Raw genomic sequence first — 11,767 nt, 5'->3', positions numbered from 1 at the left:
AAAAAACAAAAAACAAAAAACAAAAAAACCCAGTGAAATAAGATCTAATGTTCCCTGAAAGTTATGCAGTTTCCCCCATGGAAAATTGAAAACTGGAATGTTTAAAGTCATTTAATCTAGATTTTAAGGACTACAACTAGAAATTGCGTTTTGGTTTTACTACTTTCATTTTTTTACTAGAAAAATAAAAAATAATCATGCTTAAAGATTAATATCTTGATGAATATCTACCACTATGTATGATTTTAGCAAAGAGTGTTAAATAGTTATAATTATTTTTATAACAGAAATTCCATGACGATTTACAGTTGGATTTTGCAAACATTTTATCAAAGAATACATAGTTTATGATTGAAGTAATAAATACATCAAGAGAAAGTTTATTCAACATTCTATTTCAGTGGTCAGTTCCATTAAGAGTTGGTAATGAACTATACAACTAGATGTATCTGAAGTAAATACCACCTTGTATGATCACTGAAATTGTTTATGAAATTAGATTATAAATTAATAAAGACGACTTGAATACATCTCTTGCCTGCCCTTCTCCGGACTAGACTACTTTGAGAAATTCATTTCAAATTCATTTTAGCCTAAAAGTAGAGAGTGCTTTCAAAGATTGTTACACTAAACATGAAATAAACTGTTCAAAGCATTAATTTATTCTCCATTCTACAGGTTGGAGCAAAGTTAAGTAGAACAGGATAGCAAAGAAAGGAAGAGGGAAAAGGTAAGATATCTCCTGTCAGTGTCTGCTTGAAGCCCTGGCTCAGGTAGACTCGAGATAATTTATAGGAGCATAATGATCTGCATCAGGAATCTCAAGTTCAACCTGCCACATGACTGAGCTAGTTTCTATAAAGAACCTAGCAAGCTGGCGCCATGGCAAATGAAGAAAATGAGTTTAATCACTTTACAAGCTTTCTGTTTGTGGTCTTTCTGGCTATGTTGGAAAGAAACAAAAAGAAAAAAGAGTCACAAGAAGTATGCTGGATGCCTATGTAGTTGATGACTGGGATCTGGGGGGGGAAGGGAGGAATTACTATACCTAAGGGGATGTCAGACAAGTGAAAACAAGGATATTTTGCAATACACTAGAAGTCTGGGAATCACAATGAAAAAGATGTGAAAGCAGGTCAATACCTGTCCCCAAAAGGAGTCAGGCGACTCTATGGACAGAGGTAATCATTGGCAAGTGGGTAAGCAGCGGAGCTGGCAGCAAAAGTAAAGTATTCACATAACCAAAAGAGACCTGGCTGCACATGCAATATTGCTATATAATATTCTTGTCTGATCCCACTGGCAATGTAGCCATTGATCTGCAAATTAGCAATGGTTAAAAACACATACAGCAAAATCTGTTCTAATGTTACACAGTAGGATTGTGAATCTGAGCTCCAAAACAACTTCATAGACACGGCTATGTAATAATTCAGATCAGGTCAGGGTAGAACAAGAAATGTGAGGAATTTTAGAATATGAAGAGAGACATAAGGAGAATAAATATGATCTTGAAAAGAAATATATGATATTAATTCGGAATTAATCTGTTGTATGGTTTTGGAAAAAGCATGGAAGTAGACATTACCAGACAAAGAACTTGACCCTCCTTTTTCCACTTTCAGTGGATACGTCTATAGCTTTGTGAGCATAAATCAACAAGATTTTTTTAAATTTCTTGATGGTGCATTCTTTGAACTGCTGACATCACTGTGTACTATCAGTAGCCAAATTCACACTAAGTCACACTAAGACCCTCAAATGTGGGAAGGGAATCTTCCTTTAATTTTCCTTGAATAGAAAAGACCCCATCAACTAAAGTCCAATAAATCTCAGTTTTTAGTCTCAATATCAGTAATAAACAACGTGAACCAGAACTTTGATCTTCCCAGAATAATTAAAGTCTTCCTTCACCATTCATACATTGTCCTGTTACTTTTTCAAGTGACTAGAACATTGTCTAAGTAAATACTAGAAAATTATTTATAAATAAAAATAAGAAAAGCAAGGACAGAATAGCTGGTTGATTGCGATTCCTTTATTGTCACAATATTGAGGCACTTAGAGTTTTCATTTTTCATCAACACCTACAGAAGAATAGAATGCTTGAATGGATGCTTTGCTTCTGACATAGCAGCCTACACTGCATTACATCAACATTAATGGACACAAAGACAGAGAGGAAAAACAAAGAGGCAGAACTGGGTGGCTTTATAAGGTTTTCTGACATCTTTTGTTGTAGAAATAGCTATAGGGATAGAGGTGTCATTATCAATGTCTAGAGTTACCGGCCTTAATCATAAAAGCATTTACACTAAAGTCAACTGGATGAATTTATGGCTGGGATAATTGTATGGCAACCAACACAGGCAGGAGTTAATGTGATTGAGTGAGGTTTGCAGTCAATACTTGGATTTCCAAAGATATAGGTATAGTGCAGGGAAAAGTCAAATATTTACAACTGATTTTGAGACTTTCAATATCTTTGCTTTCTTCTGATTACGTAGCAATGCTTATAAATTCATTATGCATGTTATTCCATGTTGCCTTTGAGGAACATTATGATTATCCTATATATGCAAGGCTCATCCAGAACATCATGCTTTTGGTAGATACACCAGCTCAGCGATTTGGTATCCAGCAGTCCCCATACACTCAGCTAAAGGCCTAGTTCTAGAATAGTGCCATGTTCCCACTACAGAGCTCAACTGGATGGTTGGTGCTGAAGAGGACGGTAGCAGAGACTGCAATGGCTGTAATCTGAACCTGCAAAGAGACCAATGGAGTCACTTGCTTCTGGCACAGGCCCTTCTTTATCTGATTCTTAAACTAACTCATTCAATTATGCCTAAACCCAGTGAGAAAGTTCAAACTACCTTCTTTCTATCATCAACATTCAAATCAATTGGCAACTTTTCTCTTCACGATTCATTTATTAAAAGCCTGTAAGAAAAGCACACATTTGTTGCCCTGAGAGAGTGGTGTAAGCGACAAGGGAGAGCAGTGATGAGCCAAGCCTTCATGAAGGGAAGCACTCTGATTCCTTGGAGATTTGAGTAAACCCTATCCTATTTTTGTTCCAATAATTAATTACACAATCCCACCGTCCTCAGTAACTTACTGTTAATGTAACTGCCACATATCAACAAGTCTTAGAAATTCATACGTATTTGGATTTTAAAGATTATTCAGTGTATGTATAACATGAGCATATTTCAGAATACAACTTAAATTAGTTGACATTGTCAAAAACAGAGCAAAATAGATCAATACAGATAAAGCTTTAATAACAATTGTTGATTTGAATGCATTTAATGAGCTGCAATTATGTATATGAGACCAGACTCGAAAGCAACTTTAGATTTCCTACTTAAATAACAAAAATGTAAAATGAGTCATAAAGAATATCACTTTATAAACTTGCTGGAGTCAAGAAAAATTAAATTGCCACAATTTCGTGTCTAAAAAAAACACAAGATTTTTCTTCCCCAAGTTCTGGTTATGCAAGAGGGAATTTAACCCAGAGTCCTCTGTACAATAATGATTTTCCTGTTACCATCTCCAGTAATATTGCCTTTCTCCTTATCAGCCATGTTGCTTTTTCACCTCTGTCATTTGATTTTGTGCAGATTATGAAACAGCATTTTTAAATGGTAACTGTCTAAAAGGAAAGTAAAACATGGGAAAATAAGAAATTCTAATGTGAAAATGATATGGGTAGATAGTGATAGGAGAAGGGGGAATAGTTTTAAACTATAAGAGGGAAGATTTAGATTAGCTGTGAGGGGGAAGTTTTCACTGAGAGAGTGGTGAGGTGCTGGCACAGGCTGCTCAGAGAGCTTGCGAATGCCCCATGTCTGGAGGCATTCAAAGGTAGGCTGTGTGGAACTTTGAGCAACCTGTTTTGGAGGGAGGTGACCTTTCCTATAGCAGGGAGGGGGGGGGGGAGGGGGAGGGGGAGGAGTCGGTCCCTTCCAATCCAAACCATTCTATGATTCTTCAATTCTTTTAATGTATTTTTATATTAATTTATGAATATAATAGAGAATATATTCATAGAATGGCACGGGTTAGAGAGGATCTCAAGGATCATTCAGCTCCACCAATATTTCCTTCTTGTGTTTAGGGCCCCAGCACCAGACATAGTACTCCAAGTGGGGTCAAAAAGAAACAAATCTTTTGATACAAGATCAATAAGAGATTTTTACAGCAAATATTAACCAGAGCTGCTTAGAACTCACAGTTTCAAAGAGGTCAAGGTGTTGAGTAATAATTTCACTTATAAGGCAACACCAAGTCTTACAGAGGCACCAAGTAACTTGGCAACACAAGCATAGAGGATATACATGTTTTCTTGTTTGGTAGGAATGGAGTGATTACCAGAACCTCTACTAGTATTCTCATTCACAGTCACGAATATGATTATTTTCTATTAATCTTACAGGTGAATCTCAGATTCATTGCTTTTACACATTCCTGGCTCTCCTGTAATTCACGGTAATCTCCCTTTTCAATCTCTGAATTGTATCTTGAAGGTGGTCAATGTTTCTGTGGTTTTGATAGTTGATCAAATTAACAGAAAAAAAGCCTATTCCAAACTATGAAACTCTGTACCTTTTGTAGAAGAATATCTGCAACAGATATTAGGAAGACACCCTGGGCACAGCTCAACGTGTGCTTGCCTTGTACTTACACAACTCCATGGACAGCAGCCATGACATTAAAAAAAATGTATGGAAGGCTAGATGGATGTATTTCGCGTGGTCTAGTACAGATATTTAATGTTCTGATCTCACCCCTACTAGCATGTGGGAAAACAATAATTGCCATTGACAACACAGGGATGTCAGCTGTTCAAGGCTGAGCAGCAATGCAGAACACAAAAAAATAAGAAGAAAGAATACACAGTAGCCCAACATGACACTTAAATGAAATATCTCCAATATCCCACTTCTCACTGATTTAAGAATAAAGAAAGATTTTTGTTCACTCAAGTTTGGCATTGTGGATAAAATTCTGCATGATTACAATGGCCTAGTCAGTTTTCAGTCCATCCTTGTAGTTTGTGCTACTTTGCAACTACATCACAGCTTTAAAACCAAATATGCATAAACAATCTAATATGTGTGTGACCTTAATAGCTAACTTCGTTAGAAGGCTTAATCTTTCAATATGCCATTTTGGAGTAAGTGGTAAATTATGATTTGTACCTTTTTTTTTTTCCTTCCAATAACGAGTGAATTTTCCACCTCTGAGATCTAGTATAGTTCAGTTTAAATACACAAAAAAGTAACTAAAAATATATCAAGACTTGACTAATAATCGATTTGCAGACTTTTAAGAGCTGTCATGACTTGTCAGTCTTAGAAAAGCAGATAAAAATTACTTTTCCACCACTAAACAGTCACAAATAGCAGTGGTTTCCTTGGAGACGTAACAGCAGTTCTCAAAATATTTTACTTGGAGGAAAAGGATTTATAAGGTACGTTTGCTGTCCAAATTTTAATTAATCCTCTCATTTAGTAGCATGCACTCATATCAACTATTTATTTTATGTTTATGTCAATATACTTTTCTATTAAGTCCTGTCTCATGGTATGTTTTTGTATACATAACATACAGAATAAGTGTGTAACTTACAAGGATTTCCTTTTCTATCAACTAAGATGTTTAAGGACACCACAAATATATGGAAAAGTATGTATGATTCTACTAAAATATGTATGTATTTTTCCTGTCTAGAATGATAAAAGTAATTATCAATTCAGGAGTTGTAAAATTTCTAACCTAGAAACTGCATTGTGGTTGAAAACAGCAATATTGTCTCCTCAGCAAACAGGATGAAAATCAAATATATTATCTCCTGAAAGCAGAGATGACAAGAAGGCAACACAATCTGACAGGAAGAAAGTTTCATCTCATTGAACCTCAAGGTGAGCTTTCCACTGGCCAGTGAGACACAAGCTTTTCTCACGTGTCAGTGGGTGGATACTCACACTTTCAAACATTTCTACTGTTTCCCTACTGTTTGTGATGGAGAACAGCCATGAGACAGTCTGGATTTGCTATCCACCACCATTTTACATCTCCTCTACCTATTTCCAACCAGAAACATAATGAAAAGCCACACTATAAGTGGTTCTGCAGTTTATACAAAGAATATATGTATTTATTGCAAAAAAATTTAGTTGCAACAATACCTATACAAGAAAAATATAGCACTTTCCTTCTAAGTAAGAACTGTAAGAATTAAGGAAAGATCAGTTCAATAAAAAAATTCTGATTACTTCCTCTAACCATAACTAAAAAGCTAATGAAAGTGTCTTCAACAGCTTAAGAAAAAAGAAGAAATACCAGGCTGGTATAAACATCTTTATATTGCAACAAAGCAAAAAGCAAAAGGCAGTTTGAATCAAGGTGTGCTAATTTAATGAAGCGCTGATTAAACATTCTAGGGGCACATCACTAGTCATTCAAATTTTGACATCTCAGAACTAGAATTAGTTGTTTATATGTCAGAATATAATCAAGGAAAATGTTTAATACCCAGAAGACAAGAACATGCAACATATGACCTAGAAAGGTGAAAAAGGCTATTCTACCGGTGGAAATTTAGCTCCTTGTATGACAGTTAAGAGCATTACATTGTATGTTGCTTAATTTGACCAGCCCACCCATTAATGATCAGGAGAGAAATGAAAGACTTGAAGAAATTTCAAGAGAGATTGCACTACTAAGGAAGTGTATACAGGCATCTGATCCCCTTAGTCTGAGGTGCTTGTATACAAAGTGTTTGGGAGAAAATTTGGTGGAAAGCACCATTAAAGTGTTAGAGGAAAGAGGAAAATGCATACATTGCAGCACAGATTATTAAAAATAAATTGAGAAAAAATGACCAGTTAAATGTATATTATTAGCTACCATCTTTCTAGCAAAAGGAAACGTGCCACATGAATTTTACCTGAGTTTTGGTAAAGCATGATACTTAATGAGAAACTTTATTATGATGGAAAAGACAACAAAACATTGCAGAAGCACTGCAAAACGCATAAATATTCAGCTAAAAGGAGGACAGCAGGAGTAGTGCTATCAGGGAAAGTACACGATGGGAGTGTTAACAAAGATCTCCAGGGACAGCAATCATGGAACAGATGCGTTTTGGAGGTTTTTTTTTAATGTTTTCATTTGAAGAAAAATAACAAACCTGGCACAAGAGCAAGTGTTTATAAGTCAGCCATAAATAAATATAAGCTGTAAGTTAGAAGGATCCTTATCTTTGTCTAGACAAAGCTAGGCAGTGAAGCTGCCTTCCAGAAGGGATTAAAAAGGAAAAAGCATGGGATGAAGGTACTACCTAATCTTTACATTACACAGCAACCCAACTGTGCTGAGGGACTCCAAGCAACCAGGCCGATTGACCTCACACTCAGATCATGCTGAGTATAGCAAGCCAAAAACTTGCACTTGAGCTTTTATTTGAAAAAAATCTTGAATAATATATCTGATGAAAATCTTACAGACTTTGGTTTCTTAGACAAACAGTAGCATCCTAGATACATATACCAAAGGCACACAAACAAGATACATTAGAGCCCATAGATGTTCATCTCAAAATTAAAATTAAGCACCTGAACAGTTTTGATGCCTTTGAAAAGTCTCAGTGCCCTTCAGTATCTGAAGGCATTTTTAAAATGTTTTGTAGTGCCCTAGGATGTAATTAATAGGCTTACAGTACTCACAGAAGGGGAAAAATATACACATTAAGTGATCTAACCTACTCCACTTCCAAGAAAATTCACTTAAACTAAGCTGGTTTTAAATAGAGTTTAGCGATAAAGCCTTCAGCATTTTTCTCAGAGAATTACTGTGTTGTTTAATAGGCCTGACTAGTGTACCCTGATTTCTACCTTGGTGTTAAAAAAAATAAATAAATCTTTGTATGCTAGCAGTCCTCTTATTAATATTTCTTTCCAGCCAGCCAAGGCAGTAGTCAAACGTATCGCAAGGCCTATAATGACCAGGCCTAACTTCATCCTTACTGAAAGAACCGCTTTGAGACACTTCAACAAACTTAGTATGAATCATTCATATACACAATTCATACATGCAAATAAAGAAGAGATTTATATCAGCATTCATGGCATGACTTGACTAGAGTACACCTTTTTCTTACTATATTTTATAGACTCCACTACTATAATGCAGGAAGCAACAAGCAATTTAAGCAAATGAGCCTGGGGAAACAAAAAATGACACATTTTGCATAAATATACTGATATTTTGACCAATAGGAAAGAATACATATGTCTTTGATAACTTCCAATTATTTAATTCTTAAATTATTTGAGAAGGAAAATATTCTGTTATCTATTTGGGTCACTGGTAGTCTGCAATCTGTAAAACCTATCAACTTCGTGCAACTGCGTGCTTTGAAGGTTCTTCCTCCCCAAGGTTCCCATGAAAAACTGTTTAATCCTTAAAGTTTTCCTAAAAACTCAAAACTGATTACAGCTACTCATTCGTAAATAAAAGATCGCAAAACACTTTGGAGAAAGCAAACAAGAAATATGCACGATGAACCTAAATGTTAGAAATCCTTTTAAATTATCCAGAAGTAGGATCAGCTAGAGGACCATTCCACCTTGCATTTTAACATAACACAATGGAAAGCATAGCAACAACAGCATAGTAGCAAAGCCCTAGTCTACAGCAAGAGAGAATTTGCTCAAATACAGCATCCATACACTCACAAACAGAGGGGAAAGAACCAAAAAAAGAAAAAGAAAAAAAAAATAAACAAAACCAATCTGCTTACCTTCAGAGGGCCTCATGCACACAAGAATCTCCAGAGAAATGCCCTTCCTCTACTGCCAACTATTAAACTTGGTCCAGGAAGGGGTAGATCCTGACTCTAGCCCTCCCAGTCACTCAGGTGCATTGCATGCACCTGAGCTCCTCTGGGTTGGCCCTGCCTTACCACCAGGTGCTCAATCACTAGTTCAAGCTGTGACTTAGCATTTCTGCCACACATGGTCATTCAAGGGAAACATAACCAACTGCAACATTCGCAGTAATTTGCACGATAATAGAATACAGATTATATGAAGTGTTTCTGTTATGAAAATATGAATTAGTGAATTCTTTAAACATATAGTTATAAAACAGAAAAAAAAGCATTATGAATGAGAAGTAATGAAAACAGAAACACAGTTCTCACCCTCGCAAAGAACTTAGGTGATATTCTGCTCAAAGTGTAAATATAAGATTTTTTTATTTTTTTTTTTAAGAAAGGGCTAACAGTAAGTAAGCATCCAAAATACCTTAATCCAAGCATCCAGAATAAATGCTCCTTATAAAGACTTCAGTATCCTTTGCCACCAGGAAGGAATTGTCTGCCTGAATCAAAGCCAGGTGTATCAGCTGTACCATGCCAATCACACACTGCCAATTGGGCATGTGAAGAGCTAAAAGCTTTAATAGAAAGAGCTCTGGTTAGCCTGGAACCATTTCTCAGCAATGTAAATTGTTCTTAAACATACATTTAATAGGCCTACGTGCAACATTTGCATTTGCTGCTCTAACCATGTTTTCAAGTAGTGAAAAGCCCATACTCTTTAAGTAGAGTTTTCCCTACAGAGCAGTATAAGCATTCAAGGATACCTATAGTCAATAAGAAATAATAAAAGTAGTAAAATACATCTTATGAGTTAAGAGAATGGGGTTTTAGCTCATGAAAATGTACAGTATTTTTTTGTTGTTTGGTACACAATGGCAAAAGTCCTGCCATCTGATTAGTAATAGAAAAGCATATCTCATTCAAGGGCATACAAAAAATACTCAACCCACCATCCATGTTGCCTCCAAAAAATATGTTTCTCTATTTGAACTGATGGTATTGCATTTAACCCGCTTTGCCAATTTTGTTTACTACAAAAATAGAGGTTATGAAATCTTATTTAAAATAACTGCAGGCAGAAAGAAGGAAATAAACTACATTAATTTAATCTTCTTTCCCAAATGTTAACAGCAGTGTAAAAATGGATGCTCTCATCCTTGTAATCAGTTGCACGGTGCACAAGGGCAGCAGTCTCTGGTGCCTCATCTGTGAACTAATCTTTCATTTCATAGCAGATCTTTCCATATCAAACAACACAAATGACTTAATTTGCATGACAGGATTTGTAACGGGGCAAATCTAGTGTCAAAGTCGATTAAAGATTACACCGGAGAACTATCATAATCAGTACTCTAATGAGCCTAAATAGTACATGTAAAGTCTCCCCTTTTTGCCATTCCAGTCATGTATAAAAGGGAATGTGTTTCTTTTCATCGGTGAGCCAGTCCTTTGGTTTGCACATTACGCCCTACGTTGAGCTAAAGTCATGTCAGTCTGGTTTCAGAGGGAGAGAAAGGGAAATAATAAAGCAAACATCACTTCACAAATGACATTGCTTGGTATAAGCCAACGTTTGAAGCCCTTAATTCTTCTAATCTGCAAAATAGTCAATGCTAATGGGTTTTTGCCTTTGTGAAAGCTGATGCATAGAAAGAAAAACTTTAATGAGCTGCCTGGGTTGTATGCTTACAGATACCTGTCAAATGTCTGTCATCTTAGCTATCGTTGAGGCATTATAAAGAAAGTAAGAAGGAAGGAACGACAGTATTTGTACAAGCATTTTCATGCTAAAATGGCACAATTTTCTTCCTGTCATAATTTCATTGTATCTGAAAGTCAGAAAAGCTTAACTCTTTCAATATCACATCCTATACAGAATATCACACATAATGTTTGAATTAGCAGCTTTAAAAATAGCATTATGATTTGGTAAACAGCATCTTCTGCCAAATTTGTTTCATAAAACTGAATTATCTATATTTAAAAAAAAATGTGACAACAAATTATTGGAATCAATTGCTGCACTTTGGAGAGATCAAGAATTTCCTAAATGTAACAAGCCTTCAGTGTGAGAGTCTGTCATCAAAGTAATTCCCATCTGAGTTCTTAATTTCATACCTCTTTGTGCCTTTATGCTGGCAGTATGAATAGTGATGCAAAGGGGTCAACAAACTCTCCTACTCTTACTGTGTCTTTTATTAAAAGAAATGGAAATTTGAATGTATCTTATTACAAGAACACCTGATAATTCTGCTGTTCTAAGTTATAGTTAAGTGCAGTCAGCCTTGTTTTCAGATATATGTAATAACTGTGGAAGAAGTTCTGTGAGCTGAAATCACGCATTCAGAAGTATCAGCCCAGGTGTGCTCATTCATCTAGTCCTCTTTCCATTTATGGATTTATAGTTCATCCTCATTGTTTCAAACAAGACAGGTACTAGAAGTATGGACATTCAGACCTGAGCTCTCCCTAGCTGGGTACCAAACCCTATACTCTGATGGTCTGCATACTCCGTAAACTCGAACACAGCATTGGAAGACTGGGTCTAAAAGGCACTCAGGGAACTGAGTTGTTCATGTACACCTGGTTGTACATGGAGCTGTTTGTTAGAACCAGGGCCTTAGTTTGCACAGTGGACACATCAGGATATGCAGTAAAAGGGCATTTCTCCCTGAGACATGACCGCTCAGCCTGGCAGAAGGCAGGACCAGGGCTACAGTGGCACTGCTCCACTGGTCAGGGCAGGGCTTGTTGCTCATGTTCAGCCTTTCCCTATCAAGAGTGTAAAGCAGGATAAATGTTACAAGCTCTCGCTCACAAGTGCTTGTAAACCTCATTTATTCATGCCTGTAAGGCATTTTGGTGATTTTT

This window comes from Meleagris gallopavo, chromosome 6 (genome assembly GCF_000146605.3).
Source record: "Meleagris gallopavo isolate NT-WF06-2002-E0010 breed Aviagen turkey brand Nicholas breeding stock chromosome 6, Turkey_5.1, whole genome shotgun sequence".
NCBI classification, from domain to species: Eukaryota; Metazoa; Chordata; class Aves; order Galliformes; family Phasianidae; genus Meleagris; species Meleagris gallopavo.
Note: the sequence above shows the minus strand (reverse complement) of the source record.